Source organism: Pleuronectes platessa, chromosome 9 (genome assembly GCF_947347685.1).
Source record: "Pleuronectes platessa chromosome 9, fPlePla1.1, whole genome shotgun sequence".
Taxonomy (NCBI): Eukaryota; Metazoa; Chordata; class Actinopteri; order Pleuronectiformes; family Pleuronectidae; genus Pleuronectes; species Pleuronectes platessa.
Genome location: NC_070634.1, coordinates 856,620 through 878,023, shown reverse-complemented (window position 1 = coordinate 878,023; position 21,404 = coordinate 856,620). Strand labels below are relative to the sequence as shown.

At 41.1% G+C, this 21,404-nt stretch overlaps 1 long non-coding RNA gene across 1 annotated transcript in view; it reads left to right on the top strand.

Annotated features, from left to right (window-relative positions):
* Positions 1–1,101: 1,101 nt before the first annotated feature.
* LOC128447706 (uncharacterized) overlaps positions 1,102–21,404 on the top strand; it is a 137,711-nt gene continuing 117,408 nt past the window's right edge. The window contains exon 1 of the long non-coding RNA XR_008339658.1: positions 1,102–1,178. This is a non-coding gene — a long non-coding RNA (uncharacterized LOC128447706). The remainder of the gene's footprint in view (positions 1,179–21,404) is intronic.

The following is a 21,404-nucleotide window of genomic DNA, read 5'->3' as shown; positions in this document are numbered from 1 at the left end:
AGCGCCACCTACGGAAAAGCCCCTCATTTAGCATTCACCGATCCTCAAAAAAAATAAAGACTATTGTGTATCATGACTAGATACACAAAAAAGTCCATAAGTGCATTATGAATAACGCAACAGGAAGCCCGCCAGTTTGACTTTAGTGGCCATTTTGGTCATATTCGATATTTTTTCTTTTAAGTACTCCTCCTACAGCTTTCATCAAATCAACTTACAATTTAGACGATCGTCATCACAACAAAATGGAGATCTAAAGTTATTGAAGGATTAAGTTTTAGCAAAACCGTCTGACCGTGGTGTGGCCTCAAAGTTTGATTAAACGCCATCAAAACACGGGCTCCTGTATCTTGGACATATTTTGTCCAATCGAGTCCAAACTATACACATAAGACCAGAGTCGCGACCTGAAGACATCGGTACAGAAATCGTGACTTAAAATCACAGCGTCCCCTGGTGGCAACAGGAAATGTTTTTTTTTTATACGTCTTACACTTTGATTTACTTGTCGTAGGGCCTTCATCAGGTCAACTTAAAAATTACATGAGTCTCCTCAAGACAACATGAAGATGTAAAGTTATCAAAAAAACAACTTTTCGCCACACCGTCTGACCGTGGCGTGCCCTTAAAGTTTGATGAATAACATTAAAACACGGCATTCATTTTAACGGAGTTACCATGAACGCATCATTAGACCGCATTGTTTTGGTCAACTCACACCTGGAGCTATTTTTATTCAGCCACTTTGCGAAACCATTTCAAACTGTGTGAAATGGGTCTCAAGATATTGATAGTGTAGGCATAAGATTGCTGTGACTTTTCATCATGATGATTAACTGCTTGGCAGCTGAGGTCATCATCTCGACATGAAAAACGAAACTCAATTGAACACAGCTGCAAGTGAACGCATCATAAGACTTTGAAAAAAGTTACAGCGTGACAAGCTGCGGAGCTGTGGGTCACGGGGAACCGGAGGACGGTTGGCGAATCTGGATGAGAGGACGGCGTCGGAGTTGCTGTGGACGTTGTTCGCTCAGCAGGTTAGAGTGTCTCCACGCTCTTTTCCCCTCTCCCCTCGTGTTTCTTCCTGTGTGAACTCTGCCGCTGCCTTTCTCAACATCAGCACTGGCTATTAGCTAGCTCCTGCTAGCTCCAACAAAGCATCTCTCAACTGCTACGTAAGTGAAACGGACACTTCTGACTGACTGTGATGATAAGCAAAAGAGACACTGTGGACTGACTGTGCAGAGTACAGTGCGCGGCACACACTCTAAGAACAATTCCATAGCGACAGTGAGACTGCATGCTGGTGCACGTGTGATGTGTTGTACTGCTATTTGTTTGATCTGTTTACTAATACTAGCTCTAATAAATACTGTATAAGTTATATTTTGCTCCGGAATTGAACTGTGTTAAAGCGGTTCACATGGAAAATATATGTTCAATTATGTGAAGGGTGATTTTCATTACTATTATACTAATGGAGATTTAGCACTTGCTACACATTGTAAGAGCAGCTGTGCAAAGGAGCACTACGTATCCTAAGGCTCTTTATTCAGAGTCACGGTGTTGATGTCCTGTCACGTGTTACAGTGAAAAATAACCGTGTCTACTAGTGTTTACATCGTTAATCTCAGGCAGACTTCCCTGAATTATTTTGTTAAATATAAATACATTATAGCCTTGTAACTTTACTAGAACAGACAGTGTTCATAGAGAATTTGAAAATGATGTACACTACCTATTTCCTAAGATGAAATGATTATGATCTGATTATTTTTATGTTTCCTCTCATTTTATTAGGGACGGACGAGCCTGAAGGACACAGCTGTGATGACCAATTGACCATGTTTTGTCTCTTATGGCAAAGCAGAAATATTAAACACTGGGTTCTTATCTAAAGTGTATCAAATCAGAAAGCAAAAGATACACATTGTTGTTATAAGTTTTTATTATTTTAACCAACCATAATGAAGATAGAAATGAATTCTTATCCATGCCACTTAGCAATGACTGCCACCACCAAACAGTTGCAGGCCATCTTTATTTAAGGGAGGAATTTAGAAGTGTTGTGTAGCTTCTGATGATGATGCAGTCGTCCACGTGTTGACCACCATGTTGCTGCTGACGACGTCAGGTGCTGCAGTTCCTCATCTATGAAGAGAAGAAACGCACTGTTAAAGAATGTTTTGAGTTGTGTATGAAGCACAACAGATTTCAGATAGAACCGTTGTACTGTGGTCTGGGTTTGTATCCTAATGGTTAAATGCACATATTTTAAGTCGCTTTTGATAAAAGTACTGAAAGAAATACAACATTGTAAAAATAGATAAAATGTCTTTCTACCTCATCTGTAATATTCAAGGTGATAATCTCCCACAGAGCTATTGATAACAGTCCACATCAAGTCTCTCCACTTCTCTCAGTGTGAAAACATAATTATATAATTAATTTGAGAACTGTTTACAACACTGATGTGTGGAGATTAAAATCATATCTAAACTGTCTAATTCACTGTAAAACTCCATGACATTCGCAGGCCATCTGTAGTTAAGGGAGCAACGTATGGAGTGATGTGTAGAGGGCAGAAACTTGGACTATGGGCAGAGAAGGTCTCTGGTTCGTCTCCGGTTCGACTCCACGGAGAGAAAACAAAAGACAAACCTGGATTGATCTGTCCAAAAATCCAAGAGTCTCCCTACCCTCTCTAGTGCCCCTGAGCAAGGCACCTCACTCCCCCAACATCTGCTCCGTGAGCGCCGTACATGGTCGCTCACTGCTCTGTGTGTCCTGCACCAGATGGGTAAAAAGCAGAGATTAAATTTCCCTACCTGCATGAGTGTGCCTTTGCATGTCTGTGCATGTGTTTGGGACGAATAAATGGATCTTAATCTTAATCTTTTAATCTTAATCAGTTGTCTTCCAGTTGACCAGCATGAAGCTCCAAATCTCCACCATGTTGCTGCTGAGGACATCAGGAGCTGCATTAATGAGGAGCAGAAGCGCACTGTTATGAATGTTTTGTGTTGTGTATGAAGCACCACATATTTCAGATAGAACCGATGTACTGGGGTCTGGGTTTGTATACTAATGGTTAAATGCACATACTTTAAATCGCTTTTGATAAAACGTGAGAAAGAAATACAACATTGTACACATAGATAAAATGTCTTTCTACCTCATCTGTAATATTCAAGGTGATGATCTCCCACAGAGCTGTTGATAACAGTCCACATCAAGTCTCTCCACTTCCCTCAGTGTGAAAACATAATTATATAATTAACTGGAGAAGTGTTTACAACACTGATGTGTGGACATTATAATCTTATCTATACTGTCTAATTGACTCTACAACTCCATGACCTGTCTAAATTAACGATGTGAAAATAGTAATGGTGGATATATCAGCCTGTATCAGAATAATGGTGAAACATAGTTATTATCACATGCAACTTACACATGTAGCGTATTGATATTAACTTATTAAAATAAAACAAAGTCACAGCCAAACATACGACTCTGCAGTTAACTTGCTTCAATGTGTTCATTAGACGTGTTAAATAAACTGTAACTTTTATAACAATTTTATATTAAAAAAGCCTTGAGGCATGTAAGTATATGGTGATAGTTAAAGCAATAGGTTTGGTTGTATGGTTTCAAGGTTACTTACCTCTAGTTCATAGAGCCTCCTGCTGGCTACAGGAAGTGAAGCAATAATCCTTGCCGCAGTGCACAAACGCATGCAACGCAGAGACGAGCGCTTGGTCATTGAACGTTCTCTATTCACCGACCGCAACAGAATAGAAATTGCCTGTGCTCGGGCCCGTTAGTGCTACAACGTAGCCCTAGTTATTATTATTATTTTTCTTCGCTCAGTGAATTGGCTTTTTGAGGGCTTTAACGTGCTCAAAAAGTTTCTAAAGTGTACAGTAAATTAGAAATGTGCGCAAGTTTACGTATTCTGAAGTATTTGGGAACGGGTGTGTCAAAACCGCTCAATAGCGCCACCTACGGAAAAGCCCCTCATTTAGCATTCACCGATCATCAAAAAAAACAAAGACTATTGTGTATCATGACTAGATGCACAAAAAAGTCCATCAGTGCATTATGACTAACGCAACAGGAAGCCCGCCAGTTTGACTTTAGTGGCCATTTTGGTCATATTCGATATTTTTTCTTTTAAGTACTCCTCCTACAGCTTTCATCAAATCAACTTACAATTTAGACGATCGTCATCACAACAAAATGGAGATCTAAAGTTATTGAAGGATTAAGTTTTAGCAAAACCGTCTGACCGTGGTGTGGCCTCAAAGTTTGATTAAACGCCATCAAAACACAGGCTCCTGTATCTTGGACATATTTTGTCCAATCGAGTCCAAACTATACACATAAGACAAGAGTCGCGACCTGAAGACATCGGTACAGAAATCGTGACTTAAAATCACAGCGTCCCCTGGTGGCAACAGCAAATGTCTTGTTTTTCTATGTCTTACAGTTTGACTCACTTCTCGTAGGGCCTTCATCAAATCAACGTAAAAATTTGATGCATGTGTACAAAACAAGATGAAGATCTAAAGTTATCAAAATTTAAACTTTTCATCAATCTGTGTGACCGTGGTGAGGCTTATAAATTTGATAAACAAAATGAAAACACCATGTCTGTAGTTAATGGTCCAACACTGCTCTCTAGTGACTTAATATTGAATTACACCTGTAGTGCCAATATTAAGGCACCAGAGGTCAGTGTAACACCATGGTTTGATCAAGACACAAAATGTAACTATTGAAAAAGCCATTTCGTCCCCTCTTCCCCCAATTTAAATCTGTCTGGAGCCGCACAACATATTTGATAACACAGGTTATAAAGTTATATATATACATATATATATATATAGTTATACAATATATATAAAAACTATAGTTTGTTGCATTTATTAAATAACAGAACGACAATAAAGACAACTGTTGACATTTAACTGGTATTTTTACCTGCTAAAAAATAGGAAAACACCATACTCTGACCATGGCGTGGAGTCAAAGTCTGATCACATGCCATCAAAACACGAGCGTCTGTATCTTGGACATATTTGGTCCAATCAACTCCAAACTAGACATGTAAGACAAGAGTCACGATCTGATGACATCTACAAGGACACCATGACTTAAAATCCTAGCGCCACCTGCTGGCTACAGGAAGTGAAGCGTTTATTCTTGCTGCAGAGCTTAAAACGCACGCAAGGCAGAGACGTGCGCTTGGTCATCGATCGCTCTCTCTTCCCCGACCGCAACAGACTTGAAATTGCCTGTGCTCGGGCCCGTTAGTGCTACAACGTAGCCCTAGTTATTATTATTTTGCTGTGTCGTTAATGAATTGGCTTTTTGAGGGCTTTACCATGCTCAAAAAGTTGTAAAAGTTTGCAGTAAGTTAGAAAGTCGTGAAAATTTACGTATTCTGGGGTATTTGGAAATGGGCGTGGCAAAATGGCTCAACAGCGCCACCAACGGAGAGCCCCTCATTTACGGAGATGCACCTCATTTAGCATTCACTGATCCTCACGAAATTGAAGACAGTTGTGTATCATCACCAGATGTACAAAAAAGCCTCTTGGAGCATTATGAAAAACGCAACAGGAAGCCCGCCATTTTTGATTTAGTGACTATTTTGGTCATATTCCATAATTTTTTACTTTAATACACTTCTCGTAGAGCTTTCATCAGATCAACTTAAAATTTAGACGGCTGTCTTGACAACAAAATGAAGCTCTAAAGTTATCAAAGAAAATCTTTTCGCCACACCGTCTGACTGTGGCGGGGCGTCAAAGTGTGACGAAACGCCATCAAAACACGAGCTTCTATATCTCAGACATATTTGGTCCCATGGACTCCAAACTACACATGTAAGACAAGAGTCGCGACCTGAAGACAACAACACAAAAATCTTGACTTAAAATGACAGCGCCCCCTGGTGGCAGCAGGAAATGTCTTGTTTTTGGTACATGTTCTATTTTGATGTACTTCTCGGAGAGCTTTCATCAGATCAACAAAAAATTTAGATGAGTGTCATCACAACAATATGGAGATAAAAAGTTATCAAAGAAACAACTTTCTGACACACCGTCTGACCGTGGCGTGGCGGCAAAGTGTGATGAACGCCATGAAAATGCAAGCTTCTATATCTTAGACATATTTGGTCCCATCGACTCCAAACTAGACATGTAAGACAAGAGTCGCGACCTGATGACATCTACAAAGACACCATGACTTAAAATCATAGCGCCACCTGCTGGCTACAGGAAGTGAAGCGTTTATTCTTGCTGCAGAGCTTAAAACGCACGCAAGGCAGAGACGTGCGCTTGGTCATCGATCGCTCTCTCTTCCCCGACCGCAACAGACTTGAAATTGCCTGTGCTCGGGCCCGTTAGTGCTACAACGTAGCCCTAGTTATTCTTATTATTAGGGCCCGAGCACCGAAATCTGTGAGAGGACCTATTGAAATTGAAATGATTATTATTATTAGGGCCCGAGCACCGAAATCGGTGAGAGGACCTATTGAAATTGAAATGATTATTAGGGCCCGAGCACCGAAATCGGTGGGAGGCCCTATTGAAATTGAAATGATTATTATTAGGGCCCGAGCACCGAAATCGGTGAGAGGACCTATTGAAATTGAAAGGATTATTAGGGCCCGAGCACCGAAATCGGTGAGAGGACCTATTGAAATTGAAATGATTCTTATTATTATTATTTCGCGGAGCGCAATGAATTGGCTTTTTGAGGCCTTTAACTTGCTCAAAAAGTTGTAAAAGTTTGCAGTTGGTTAGAAAGTCGTGAAAATTTACGTATTCTGGGGTATTTGGAAATGGGCGTGGCAAAATGGCTCAACAGCGCCACCAATGGAGCTTCCCCTCATTTACGGAGAAGCACCTCATTTAGCATTCACTGATCCTCACGATTTTTAAGACAGTTGTGTATCATGACCAGACGCACAAAAAAGCCTCTCGGAGCATTATGAAAAACGCAACAGGAAGCCAGCAATTTAGGATTTAGTGGCCATTTTGGGAATATTCCATGTTTTTTTCTATGATACACTTGTAGCAGAGCTTTCATCAGATCAACTTACAATTTAGACGAGTGTCCTCACAACAAAATGGAGATCTAAAGTTATCAAAGAAACAACTTTTTGACACACCGTCTGACTGTGGCGTGGCATCAAAGTGTGACAAAACGCCATCAAAACACGAGCTTCTATATCTCAGACATATTTGGTAAAATGGACTCCAAACTACACATGTAAGACAAGAGTCGCGACCTGAAGACAACAACACAAAAATCTTGACTTAAAATGACAGCGCCCCCTGGTGGCAGCAGGAAATGTCTTGTTTTTGGCACATGTTCTATTTTTATGTACTTCTCGGAGAGCTTTCATCAGATCAACAAAAAATGTAGATGAGTGTCATCACAACAATATGGAGATAAAAAGTTATCAAAGAAACCACTTTCTGACACACCGTCTGACCGTGGCGTGGCGGCAAAGTGTGATGAACGCCATGAAAACACAAGCTTCTATATCTTAGACATATTTGGTCCCATCGACTCCAAACTAGACATGTAAGACAAGAGTTGCGACCTGATGACATCTACAAAGACACCATGACTTAAAATCATAGCGCCACCTGCTGGCTACAGGAAGTGAAGCGTTTATTCTTGCTGCAGAGCTTAAAACGCACGCAAGGCAGAGACGTGCACTTGGTCATCGATCGCTCTCTCTTCCCCGACCGCAACAGACTTGAAATTGCCTGTGCTCGGGCCCGTTACTGCTAAAACGTAGCCCTAGTTATTATTCTTATTATTAGGGCCCGAGCACCGAAATCGGTGAGAGGACCTATTGAAATTGAAATGATTATTATTATTAGGGCCCGAGCACCGAAATCGGTGGGAGGCCCTATTGAAATTGAAATGATTATTATTATTATTATTATTATTAGGGCCCGAGCACCGAAATCGGTGAGAGGACCTATTGAAATTGAAAAGATTATTATTATTATTATTTTTCTTCGCTCAGTGAATTGGGTTTTTGAGGGCTTTAACGTGCTCAAAAAGTTTCTAAAGTGTACAGTAAATTAGAAATGTGCGCAAGTTTACGTATTCTGAAGTATTTGGGAACGGGTGTGTCAAAACCGCTCAATAGCGCCACCTACGGAAAAGCCCCTCATTTAGCATTCACCGATCATCAAAAAAAACAAAGACTATTGTGTATCATGACTAGATGCACAAAAAAGTCCATCAGTGCATTATGAATAACGCAACAGGAAGCCCGCCAGTTTGACTTTAGTGGCCATTTTGGTCATATTCGATATTTTTTCTTTTAAGTACTCCTCCTACAGCTTTCATCAAATCAACTTACAATTTAGACGATCGTCATCACAACAAAATGGAGATCTAAAGTTATTGAAGGATTAAGTTTTAGCAAAACCGTCTGACCGTGGTGTGGCCTCAAAGTTTGATTAAACGCCATCAAAACACAGGCTCCTGTATCTTGGACATATTTTGTCCAATCGAGTCCAAACTATACACATAAGACAAGAGTCGCGACCTGAAGACATCGGTACAGAAATCGTGACTTAAAATCACAGCGTCCCCTGGTGGCAACAGCAAATGTCTTGTTTTTCTATGTCTTACAGTTTGACTCACTTCTCGTAGGGCCTTCATCAAATCAACGTAAAAATTTGATGCATGTGTACAAAACAAGATGAAGATCTAAAGTTATCAAAATTTAAACTTTTCATCAATCTGTGTGACCGTGGTGAGGCTTATAAATTTGATAAACAAAATGAAAACACCATGTCTGTAGTTAATGGTCCAACACTGCTCTCTAGTGACTTAATATTGAATTACACCTGTAGTGCCAATATTAAGGCACCAGAGGTCAGTGTAACACCATGGTTTGATCAAGACACAAAATGTAACTATTGAAAAAGCCATTTCGTCCCCTCTTCCCCCAATTTAAATCTGTCTGGAGCCGCACAACATATTTGATAACACAGATTATAAAGTTATATATATACATATATATATATATAGTTATACAATATATATAAAAACTATAGTTTGTTGCATTTATTAAATAACAGAACGACAATAAAGACAACTGTTGACATTTAACTGGTATTTTTACCTGCTACAAAATAGGAAAACACCATACTCTGACCATGGCGTGGAGTCAAAGTCTGATCACATGCCATCAAAACACGAGCGTCTGTATCTTGGACATATTTGGTCCAATCAACTCCAAACTAGACATGTAAGACAAGAGTCGCGATCTGATGACATCTACAAGGACACCATGACTTAAAATCCTAGCGCCACCTGCTGGCTACAGGAAGTGAAGCGTTTATTCTTGCTGCAGAGCTTAAAACGCACGCAAGGCAGAGACGTGCGCTTGGTCATCGATCGCTCTCTCTTCCCCGACCGCAACAGACTTGAAATTGCCTGTGCTCGGGCCCGTTAGTGCTACAACGTAGCCCTAGTTATTATTATTTTTTTCCGATTAAACTTATTGGCTTTTTGAGGGCTTTAATGTGCTCAAAAAGTTGTAGGAGTTTGCAGTAAATTCGAAGGCGGCTTAAATTTACGTATTCTGGAGTATTTTGAAAAGGGCGTGGCAAAATGGCTCAAGAGCGCCACCTACGGAAAAGCCCCTCATTTAGCATTCACCGATCCTCAAAAAAAACAAAGACTATTGTGGATCATGACTAGATGCACAAAAAAGTCCATCAGTGCATTATGAATAACGCAACAGGAAGCCCGCCAGTTTGACTTTAGTGGCCATTTTGGTCATATTCCATATTTTTTCTTTGATGTACTTGTCGTACAGCTTTCATCAGATCAACTTCAAATTTAGACGATCGTCATCACAACAAATTGGAGATCTAAAGTTATTGAAGGATTACGTTTTAGCAAAACCGTCTGACCGTGGTGTGGCGTTAATGTTTGATGAAATGCCATCAAAACACAGGCTTCCATATTTCAGACATAGTTTGTCCAATTGAGTCCAAACTAGACACATACGACAAGAGTCGCGACCAGAAGACATCACTGCAGAAATTGTGACTTACAATCACAGCGCCCCCTGGTGGCAACAGGAAATGTCTTGTTTTTAAGACGTGTTATGTTTTTATGTACTACTCGGAGAGCTTTCATCAGATCAACTTAAAAATTAGATGAGACTCTACAAAACAAGATGAAGATCTAAAGTTATCAATATTTAAACTTTTCATCATACCGTGTGACCGTGGTGAGGTCTCAAAGTTCTACTAAACGCCAATATAAGCGAGCTTCTGTAACTTAGACATATTTTGTCCAATCGACTCCAAACTACACATATAAGACAAGAGTCGCGACCGGAAGGCATCTACCTAGAAATCATGACTTAAAAGGAAAGCGCCCCCTGGTGGCATCAGGAAATGTCTTGTTTTTGTACATCGTGCGCTTTGATTTATTTGTCGGAGAGCTTTCATCACATCAATTTAAAATTTAGACGGGTGGCATCACAACAAGATGGAGATCTAAAGTTATCAAAGAAACAACTTTTCGACACACCGTCTGACTGTGGCGGGGCGTCAAATCAGCTCGCCATGACACACGAAAACGCTTTAAAGGGGACATATTCGCTTTAAAGGGGACATATTATTTCCATTTCACCACAGTTGATATGGTTCCTTGGGTTCTTAATGAAATGTCTGTAAAATATTTTGGTAAAAATACCCCAAGGATAATTTAAAACAGCACCTTTATACTCTGTCTAAAACAGACCTCCTCAGATCAACCTGTTTTGAAGGCCCCGCCCCCCTCTCACCCCGCCCCCCATCTTACCCCACCCCCTTTCACCCCTCTCATCCCTCCCCCTTCTCACCCCTCCCCCCTCTCATGGAGGTGTAGGACATGTGCTTGAATGTGTTCTCACTACAGAATGCATTCAACATCTATAGAGCAGATTATGGGCCTCGTGAAAATTTACGTATTCTGGGGTATTTGGAAATGGGTGTGGCAAAATGGCTCAACAGCGCCACCAATGGTGCTTTCCCTCATTTACGGAGAAACACCTCATTTAGCATTCACTGATCCCCACGAAATTGAAGACAGTTGTGTATCATCACCAGATGCACAAAAAACGCGCTCGGAGCAATATGAAAAACGCAACAGGAAGCACGCCATTTTCGATTTCGTGGCCATTTTGGTCATATTCCATAATCTTTTACTTTGATATACTTCTCGTACAGCTTTCATCACATCAACTGAAAATTTAGACGAGTGTCATCACAACAAGATGGAGATCTAAAGTTATCAAAGAAACAACTTTTCGTCACACTGTCTGACTGTGGCGGGGCGTCACATCAGCTCGCCATGACACACGAAAACGCTTTAACTTCCGTGTTCATGGGTCCATCTCCCTCAAACTACATGTGTGTATCATCAGCCCCCCTCCCTTGAAGATATTCAGATGGTTTTAAAGAATGGGCGTGGCAAAATGGCTCAACAGCGCCACCAACAGAGCTTCCCCTCATTTATGGAGAAACACCTCATTTAGAATTCACTGATCCTCACGAAATTGAAGACAGTTGTGTATCATCACCAGATGCACAAAAAACGCGCTCGGAGCAACTTGAAAAACGCAACAGGAACCCCGCCTTTTTCGATTTGGACCATATTCCATGTTTTTTATTTTCAAGTACTTCTTGGAGAGCTTTCATCAGATCAACTGAAAATTTAGACGAGTGTCATCACAACAAGATGGAGATCTAAAGTTATTGAAAGAACAATTTTTCGCCACACCGTGTGACAGTGGCGAGGCGTCAAAATGTGACTAAACGCCATCAAAACACAAGCTTCTGTATCTTGGACATATTTGGTCCAATCGAGTTCAAACTACACATGTAAGACAAGAAGCGCGACCTGATGACATCAACAAAGACACCATGACTTAAAATCATAGCGCCACCTGCTGGCTACAGGAAGTGAAGCGTTTATCTTGCAGCAGTGCGCAAATGCATGCAACGCTGAGACGAGCGCTTGGTCATCGAACGTTCTCTCTTCCCCGACCGCAACAGACTTGAAATTGCCTGTGCTCGGGCCCGTTAGTGCTACAACGTAGCCCTAGTTATTCTTATTATTATTATTATTTTGCTGTGTCGTTAATGAATTGGCTTTTTGAGGGCTTTACCGTGCTCAAAAAGTTGTAAAAGTTTGCAGTAAGTTAGAAAGTCGTGAAAATTTACGTATTCTGGGGTATTTGGAAATGGGCGTGGCAAAATGGCTCAACAGCGCCACCAACGGAGAGCCCCTCATTTACGGAGATGCACCTCATTTAGCATTCACTGATCCTCACGAAATTGAAGACAGTTGTGTATCATCACCAGATGTACAAAAAAGCCTCTTGGAGCATTATGAAAAACGCAACAGGAAGCCCGCCATTTTTGATTTAGTGACTATTTTGGTCATATTCCATAATTTTTTACTTTAATGCACTTCTCGTAGAGCTTTCATCAGATCAACTTAAAATTTAGACGACTGTCATCACAACAAAATGAAGATCTAAAGTTATCAAAGAAAAAACTTTTCGCCACACCGTCTGACTGTGGCGGGGCGTCAAAGTGTGACGAAACGCCATCAAAACACGAGCTTCTATATCTCAGACATATTTGGTCCCATGGACTCCAAACTACACATGTAAGACAAGAGTCGCGACCTGAAGACAACAACACAAAAATCTTGACTTAAAATGACAGCGCCCCCTGGTGGCAGCAGGACATGTCTTGTTTTTGGTACATGTTCTATTTTTATGTACTTCTCGGAGAGCTTTCATCAGATCAACAAAAAATTTAGATGAGTGTCATCACAACAATATGGAGATAAAAAGTTATCAAAGAAACAACTTTCTGACACACCGTCTGACCGTGGCGTGGCGGCAAAGTGTGATGAACGCCATGAAAACACAAGCTTCTATATCTTAGACATATTTGGTCCCATCGACTCCAAACTAGACATGTAAGACAAGAGTCGCGACCAGAAGACATCGGTGCAGAAATTGTGACTTACAATCACAGCGCCCCCTGGTGGCAACAGGAAATGTGTTGTTTTTGTAAGTATTACAGTTTGACTCACTTCTCGTAGGGCCTTCATCAAATCAACGTAAAAATTTGATGCATGTGTACAAAACAAGATGAAGATCTAAAGTTATCAAAATTTAAACTTTTCATCAATCTGTGTGACCGTGGTGAGGCTTATAAGTTTGATAAACAAAATGAAAACACCATGTCTGTAGTTAATGGTCCAACACTGCTCTCTAGTGACTTAATATTGAATTACACCTGTAGTGCCAATATTAAGGCACCAGAGGTCAGTGAAACACCATGGTTTGATCAAGACACAAAATGTAACTATTGAAAAAGCCAATTCGTCCCCTCTTCCCCCAATTTAAATCTGTCTGGAGCCACACAACATATTTGATAACACAGGTTATAAAGTTATATAAATACATATATATATATATATATAGTTATACAATATATATAAAAACTATAGTTTGTTGCATTTATTAAATAACAGACCGACAATAAAGACAACTGTTGACATTTAACTGGTATTTTTACCTGCTACAAAATAGGAAAACACCATACTCTGACCATGGCGTGGAGTCAAAGTCTGATCACACGCCATCAAAACACGAGCGTCTGTATCTTGGACATATTTGGTCCAATCAACTCCAAACTAGACGTGTAAGACAAGAGTTGCGATCTGATGACATCTACAAGGACACCATGACTTAAAATCCTAGCGCCACCTGCTGGCTACAGGAAGTGAAGCGTTTATTGTTGCTGCAGAGCTTAAAACGCGCGCAAGGCAGAGACATGTGCTTGGTCATCGATCGTTCTCTCTTCCCCGACCGCAACAGACTTGAAATTGCCTGTGCTCGGGCCCGTTAGTGCTACAACGTAGCCCTAGTTATTAGGGCCCGAGCACCGAATGGTGAGAGGCCCTATTGAATCTGTAAGGATTTTTATTATTATTATTATTATTATTATTATTATTATTATTATTTCCCTTTGGGGGGCTTTTTCAGGGTCTAGACATGCTCAAAAAGTTATGAAACTTTGCAGGAAATTCAAGGTCTGCGGATATTTTAGTATTCTGGAGTAATTGGAATTGGGCGTGGCAAAATGGCTCTACAGCGCCCCCTGGAACCAGCCCCTAGGTTTCCACATAACGGATTTTCATCAAAATCTGGATATAGGTGTATCGTGACCAGTCATGAAAAAAAGTCTCATGGAGCATTATGAAATACGCAACAGGAAGTCCGCCATTTTGCTTTTAGTGGCCATTTTGGCAATATCCCACATTTTTACTTTTACGTACTTGTCCCAGGGCTTTCATCAGATCAACTTCAAATTCAGATGAGTGTCATCACAACAAGATGGAGATAAAAAATGATTGAGGGATTTTTTTTTTATCACACCGTGTGACCGTGGCATGGCGTTAAAAATTGGTTACACGCCATCAAAACACGGGCATCTGTATCTCGGACATACATGTTCCAATCAAGTCCAAACTAGACATGTAAGACAATAGTCCCCGCCTGATGACATCTATGCATAAATGATGACTTAAAACCGCAGCGCCCCCTGGTGGCAACAGGAAATGTCTTGTTTTTTGCTTGTCTTACACTTGGATGAATTTCTCCTCATCCACTGACCTCAACCATGTCAAACTGTATCAAATGGGTCCCAAGACATTGACAATGAAGACATAAGATTACCGTGACTTTTCGTCAAACGCCATATGAATGGCGTGGCATTAAAGTTCATCAACTCGCCGTGAAACACGAAATTGCTGTAACTTCAGTGTTCATGATTCTATCTCTCTCAAACTACATGTGTGTAACAACAGCCCCCCCCTGAAGATATTCATATGGTTTTAAGAAATGGGCGTGGCAAAAAAACTGACCAGCGCCCCCTATAGGGCAACCCCGGCACTACGATGGCCGACATTTATACAAATCTATCGGGACATGTGTCGTTTCATAACAAACAAAAAAATATCTTGGATAGGTATGCTTGACCAAACAGGGAGGCCGCCATTTTGGATTAAGTGGCCATTTTTTTTCCATATTCCACATTTTTACTTGATGCACTTGTCCCAGGGCTTTCATCAGATTAACTTCAAATTAAGATCAGTGCCATCACAACAAGATGGAGATAAAAAGTGATTAAGAGATTGACCTTTCGTCACACCGTGTGACCGTGGCGTGGCGTCTTGAGTTTGATTAAACGCCATCAAAACACGAGGTTCTGTATCTCGGACATACATTGTCCAATCGAGTCCAAACTAGACATGTAAGACAAGAGTTTCGGCCTGATGACATCTACACAGAAATTATGACTTGAAATCACAGCGCCCCCTGGTGGCAACATGAATCGACATGTTTTATTCTTTGATGAACTGCTCCTGGCTGCTTTAAGATATACAGCTCAAATGAGCTCAGTCAAGTCATAGAATCAAGGTCAGAATTGTGACATTTCCTCAAACCATTTAAACATTGAGGTGCGGCGAAGGATCATCCTTCGCCAAAGGACACGATGTTTTCATAAGTCCACTGTGCATTGTCCTATCACTACCAAACTTCTGTCACATGATAAGAGTACGAGCCTGAACAGCTCTATGTGTCAATATTTCCTCAGTGTCATAGCGCCACCTACTGATTATCCATGAAACAGGAAGTACTTTGTTAATCCACACTGCCTTATCCAACCGGCTCCAAACTTCTGACCTATGATCACAATCCTGATCTGAACAGCTCCATATATAAACATTAGTTCAGGGTCATAGCGCCACCTACTGATCAGTGTGAAAATTACATTGTGGTAAAATTTTCCAATTGACACGAAACTGCTCACGCTACATCAGAGCGGCTACTTGAACAGATCTATAAGTCTGTGTGTAATAATAGTGATGGCGCCACCTACTGGCAAACCTACTGCCGCAGAGCGCAAAACGCATGCAACGTGGAGAAGTGCATGCTCGATCGATGATGTGCGCTTAGTCATCGATCGCTCTCTCCACCGACCGCAACAGGCTTCAACGTGCGGGTGCTCGGGCCCGCAAGTGCTACAACGTAGCCCTAGTTATTATTATTTTGCTGTGTCGTTAATGAATTGGCTTTTTGAGGGCTTTACCATGCTCAAACAGTTGTAAAAGTTTGCAGTAAGTTAGAAAGTCGTGAAAATTTACGTATTCTGGGGTATTTGGAAATGGGCGTGGCAAAATGGCTCAACAGCGCCACCAACGGAGAGCCCCTCATTTACGGAGATGCACCTCATTTAGCATTCACTGATCCTCACGAAATTGAAGACAGTTGTGTATCATCACCAGATGTACAAAAAAGCCTCTTGGAGCATTATGAAAAATGCAACAGGAAGCCCGCCATTTTTGATTTAGTGACTATTTTGGTCATATTCCATAATTTTTTACTTTAATGCACTTATCGTAGAGCTTTCATCAGATCAACTTAAAATTTAGACGACTGTCATCACAACAAAATGAAGATCTAAAGTTATCAAAGAAAAAACTTTTCGCCACACCGTCTGACTGTGGCGGGGCGTCAAAGTGTGACGAAACGCCATCAAAACACGAGCTTCTATATCTCACACATATTTGGTCCCATGGACTCCAAACTACACATGTAAGACAAGAGTCGCGACCTGAAGACAACAACACAAAAATCTTGACTTAAAATTACAGCGCCCCCTGGTGGCAGCAGGAAATGTCTTGTTTTTGGTACATGTTCTATTTTTATGTACTTCTCGGAGAGCTTTCATCAGATCAACTTAAAATTTATACGACTGTCATCACAACAAAATGAAGATCTAAAGTTATCAAAGAAAAAACTTTTCGCCACACTGTCTGACTGTGGCGGGGCGTAAAAGTGTGACGAAACGCCATCAAAACACGAGCTTCTATATCTCACACATATTTGGTCCCATGGACTCCAAACTACACATGTAAGACAAGAGTCGCGACCTGAAGACAACAACACAAAAATCTTGACTTAAAATGACAGCGCCCCCTGGTGGCAGCAGGAAATATCTTTTTTTGGTACATGTTCTATTTTTATGTACTTCTCGTAGAGCTTTCATCAGATCAACAAAAAATTTAGATGAGTGTCATCACAACAATATGGAGATAAAAAGTTATCAAAGAAACAACTTTCTGACACACCGTCTGACCGTGGCGTGGCGGCAAAGTGTGATGAACGCCATGAAAACACAAGCTTCTATATCTTAGACATATTTGGTCCCATCGACTCCAAACTAGACATGTAAGACAAGAGTCGCAACCTGATGACATCTACAAAGACACCATGACTTAAAATCATAGCGCCACCTGCTGGCTACAGGAAGTGAAGCGTTTATTCTTGCTGCAGAGCTTAAAACACACGCAAGGCAGAGACGTGCGCTTGGTCATCGATCGCTCTCTCTTCCCCGACCGCAACAGACTTGAAATTGCCTGTGCTCGGGCCCGTTAGTGCTACAACGTAGCCCTAGTTAGGGCCCGAGCACCGAATGGTGAGAGGCCCTATTGAAATTGTAGGCATTATTCTTATTAGGGCCCGAGCACCGAATGGTGAGAGGCCCTATTGAATCTGTAAGGATTTTTATTATTATTATTATTATTATTATTATTATTATTATTATTATTATTATTATTATTATTAGGGCCCGAGCACCGAATGGTGAGAGGCCCTATTGAAATTGTAGGCATTATTCTTATTATTATTCTTATTATTCTCCGAACAATGAATTGGCTTTTTGAGGGCTTCAACGTGCTCAAAAAGTTTTTAAACTTTCCAGTAAATTAGAGAGTGGTGAAAATTTACGTAATCTGGAGTATTTGGAAATGGGCGTGGCAAAACGGCTCAACAGCGCCCCCTGGAACCAGCCCTTAGGTTTCCACATAAGCGATTTTCACCAAAATCTAGACACTGGTGTATCGTGACCAGTCATGAAAAAAAGTCTCATGGAGCATTATGAAAAACGCAACAGGAAGTCCGCCATTTTGCTTTTAGTGGCCATTTTGGCAATATCCCACATTTTTACTTTTACGTACTTGTCCCAGGGCTTTCATCAGATCAACTTCAAATTCAGATGAGTGTCATCACAACAAGATGGAGATAAAAAATGATTGAGGGATTTTTTTTTTATCACACCGTGTGACCGTGGCATGGCGTTAAAAATTGGTTACACGCCATCAAAACACGGGCATCTGTATCTCGGACATACATGTTCCAATCAAGTCCAAACTAGACATGTAAGACAATAGTCCCCGCCTGATGACATCTATGCATAAATGATGACTTAAAACCGCAGCGCCCCCTGGTGGCAACAGGAAATGTCTTGTTTTTTGCTTGTCTTACACTTGGATGAATTTCTCCTCATCCACTGACCTCAACCATGTCAAACTGTATCAAATGGGTCCCAAGACATTGACAATGAAGACATAAGATTACCGTGACTTTTCGTCAAACGCCATATGAATGGCGTGGCATTAAAGTTCATCAACTCGCCGTGAAACACGAAATTGCTGTAACTTCAGTGTTCATGATTCTATCTCTCTCAAACTACATGTGTGTAACAACAGCCCCCCCCTGAAGATATTCATATGGTTTTAAGAAATGGGCGTGGCAAAAAAACTGACCAGCGCCCCCTATAGGGCAACCCCGGCACTACGATGGCCGACATTTATACAAATCTATCGGGACATGTGTCGTTTCATAACAAACAAAAAAATATCTTGGATAGGTATGCTTGACCAAACAGGGAGGCCGCCATTTTGGATTAAGTGGCCATTTTTTTTCCATATTCCACATTTTTACTTGATGCACTTGTCCCAGGGCTTTCATCAGATTAACTTCAAATTAAGATCAGTGCCATCACAACAAGATGGAGATAAAAAGTGATTAAGAGATTGACCTTTCGTCACACCGTGTGACCGTGGCGTGGCGTCTTGAGTTTGATTAAACGCCATCAAAACACGAGGTTCTGTATCTCGGACATACATTGTCCAATCGAGTCCAAACTAGACATGTAAGACAAGGGTGCCATCCTGATGACATCTACACAGAAATTATGACTTGAAATTACAGCGCCCCCTGGTGGCTACAGGAAGTGACATGTTTTATACTTTGATGAACTGCTCCTGGCTGCTTTAAGATATACAGCTCAAATGAGCTCAGTCAAGTCATTGAATCAAGGTCAGAATTGTGACATTTCCTCAAACCATGTAAACATTGATGTTTGGCGAAGGATCATCCTTCGCCAAAGGACACGATGTTTTCATAAGTCCACTGTGCATTGTCCTATCACTACCAAACTTCTGTCACATGATAAGAGTACAAACCTGAACAGCTCTATGTGTCAATATTTCCTCAGTGTCATAGCGCCACCTACTGATTCGCCAGGAAACAGGAAGTACTTTGTTAATCCACTCTGCATTATCCAACCGGCTCCAAACTACTGACCTATGATCACAATACTAATCTGAACAGCTCCACATATAAATATTAGTTCAGGGTCATAGCGCCACCTACTGATCAGTGTGAATATTAAGTTGTGTTAACATTGTCCGATTGACACAAAATTGCTCACGCTACATCAGAGCGCCTACATGAACAGATAAATAGATGTCTGTGCGTAATAATAGTGATGGCGCCACCTACTGGCAATCCTACTGCCGCAGAGCGCAAAACGCATTTATTGTGGAGAAGTGCATGCTCGATCGATGATGTGCGCTTGGTCATCGATCGCTCTCTCCACCGACCGCAACAGGCTTCAACGTGCGGGTGCTCGGGCCCGCAAGTGCTACAACGTAGCCCTAGTTATTATTATTCTTATTATTCTCCGAACAATGAATTGGCTTTTTGAGGGCTTCAACGTGCTCAAAAAGTTTTTAAACTTTCCAGTAAATTAGAGAGTGGTGAAAATTTACGTAATCTGGAGTATTTGGAAATGGGCGTGGCAAAACGGCTCAACAGCGCCCCCTGGAACCAGCCCTTAGGTTTCCACATAAGCGATTTTCACCAAAATCTAGACACTGGTGTAACGTGAATAATCATAGAAAAAAGTCTCTTGGAGCATTATGAAAAACGCAACAGGAAGCCCGCCATTTTGGATTTAGTGGCCATTTTGGCCAAATTCAACATTTTTAGTTTAATGTACTTGTCGTAGAGCTTTCATCAGATCAACTTAAAAATTAGACGCGTGTCATCACAACAAGATTGAGAAAAAAACTGATCAACGGAATTTTTTTCCGTCACTTCGTGTGACCGTGGCGTGTCGTCAAAGTTTGGTTCCACGCCATCAAAACACGAGCATCTGTATCTCGAACATACATGGTCCAATCAAGTCCAAACTAGACATGTAAGAGAAGAGTCCCGGCCTGATGACATCTACACAGAAATAATGACTTAAAATCACAGCGCCCCCTGGTGGCACCAGGAAATGTCTTGTTTTTTGCTTGTCTTACACTTGGATGTATTCCTCCTCATCCACTGACCTCAACCATGTCAAACTGTATCAAATGGGTCTCAAGACATTGATAATGAAGGCATAAGATAACTGTGCTTTTTCGTCAAACGCCATATTAATGGCGTGGCATCAAAGTTCATCAACTCGCCGCGAAACACGAAATTGCTCTAACTTCAGTGTTCATGGTTCTATCTCACTCAAACTACATGTGTGCAACAACATCCCCCCCCTGAAGATTTTCATATGGTTTTAAGGAATGGGCGTGTCAAAATAACTGACTAGCGCCCCCTAACGGGCAGCCCCGGCACTAAGATTGGCCGACATGTACAAAAATCGATTTGGGCATGTGTCTTTTCATAACAAACAAATAAGTCTCTTGGATAGATATACTAGACTAAACAGGAAGCCCACCATTTTGGATTTAGTGGCCATTTTAGCCCTATTCCACATTTTTACTTTGATTTACTTGTCGTAGAGCTTTCATCAGATCAACTTCAAATTCAGATGAGTGTCATCACAACAAGATTGAGATAAAGACTGATTAAGGGATTTTTTTCCCTTCACACCGTGTGACCGTGGCGTGGCATTAAAGTTTGGTTACACGCCATCAAAACACGAGCATCTGTATCTCGAACATACATGGTCCAATCAAGTCCAAACTAGACATGTAAGACAAGAGTTTCGGCCTGATGACATCTACACAGAAATTATGACTTGAAATCACAGCGCCCCCTGGTGGCAACATGAAGTGACATGTTTTATACTTTGATGAACTGCTCCTGGCTGCTTTAAGATATACAGCTCAAATGAGCTCAGTCAAGTCATTGA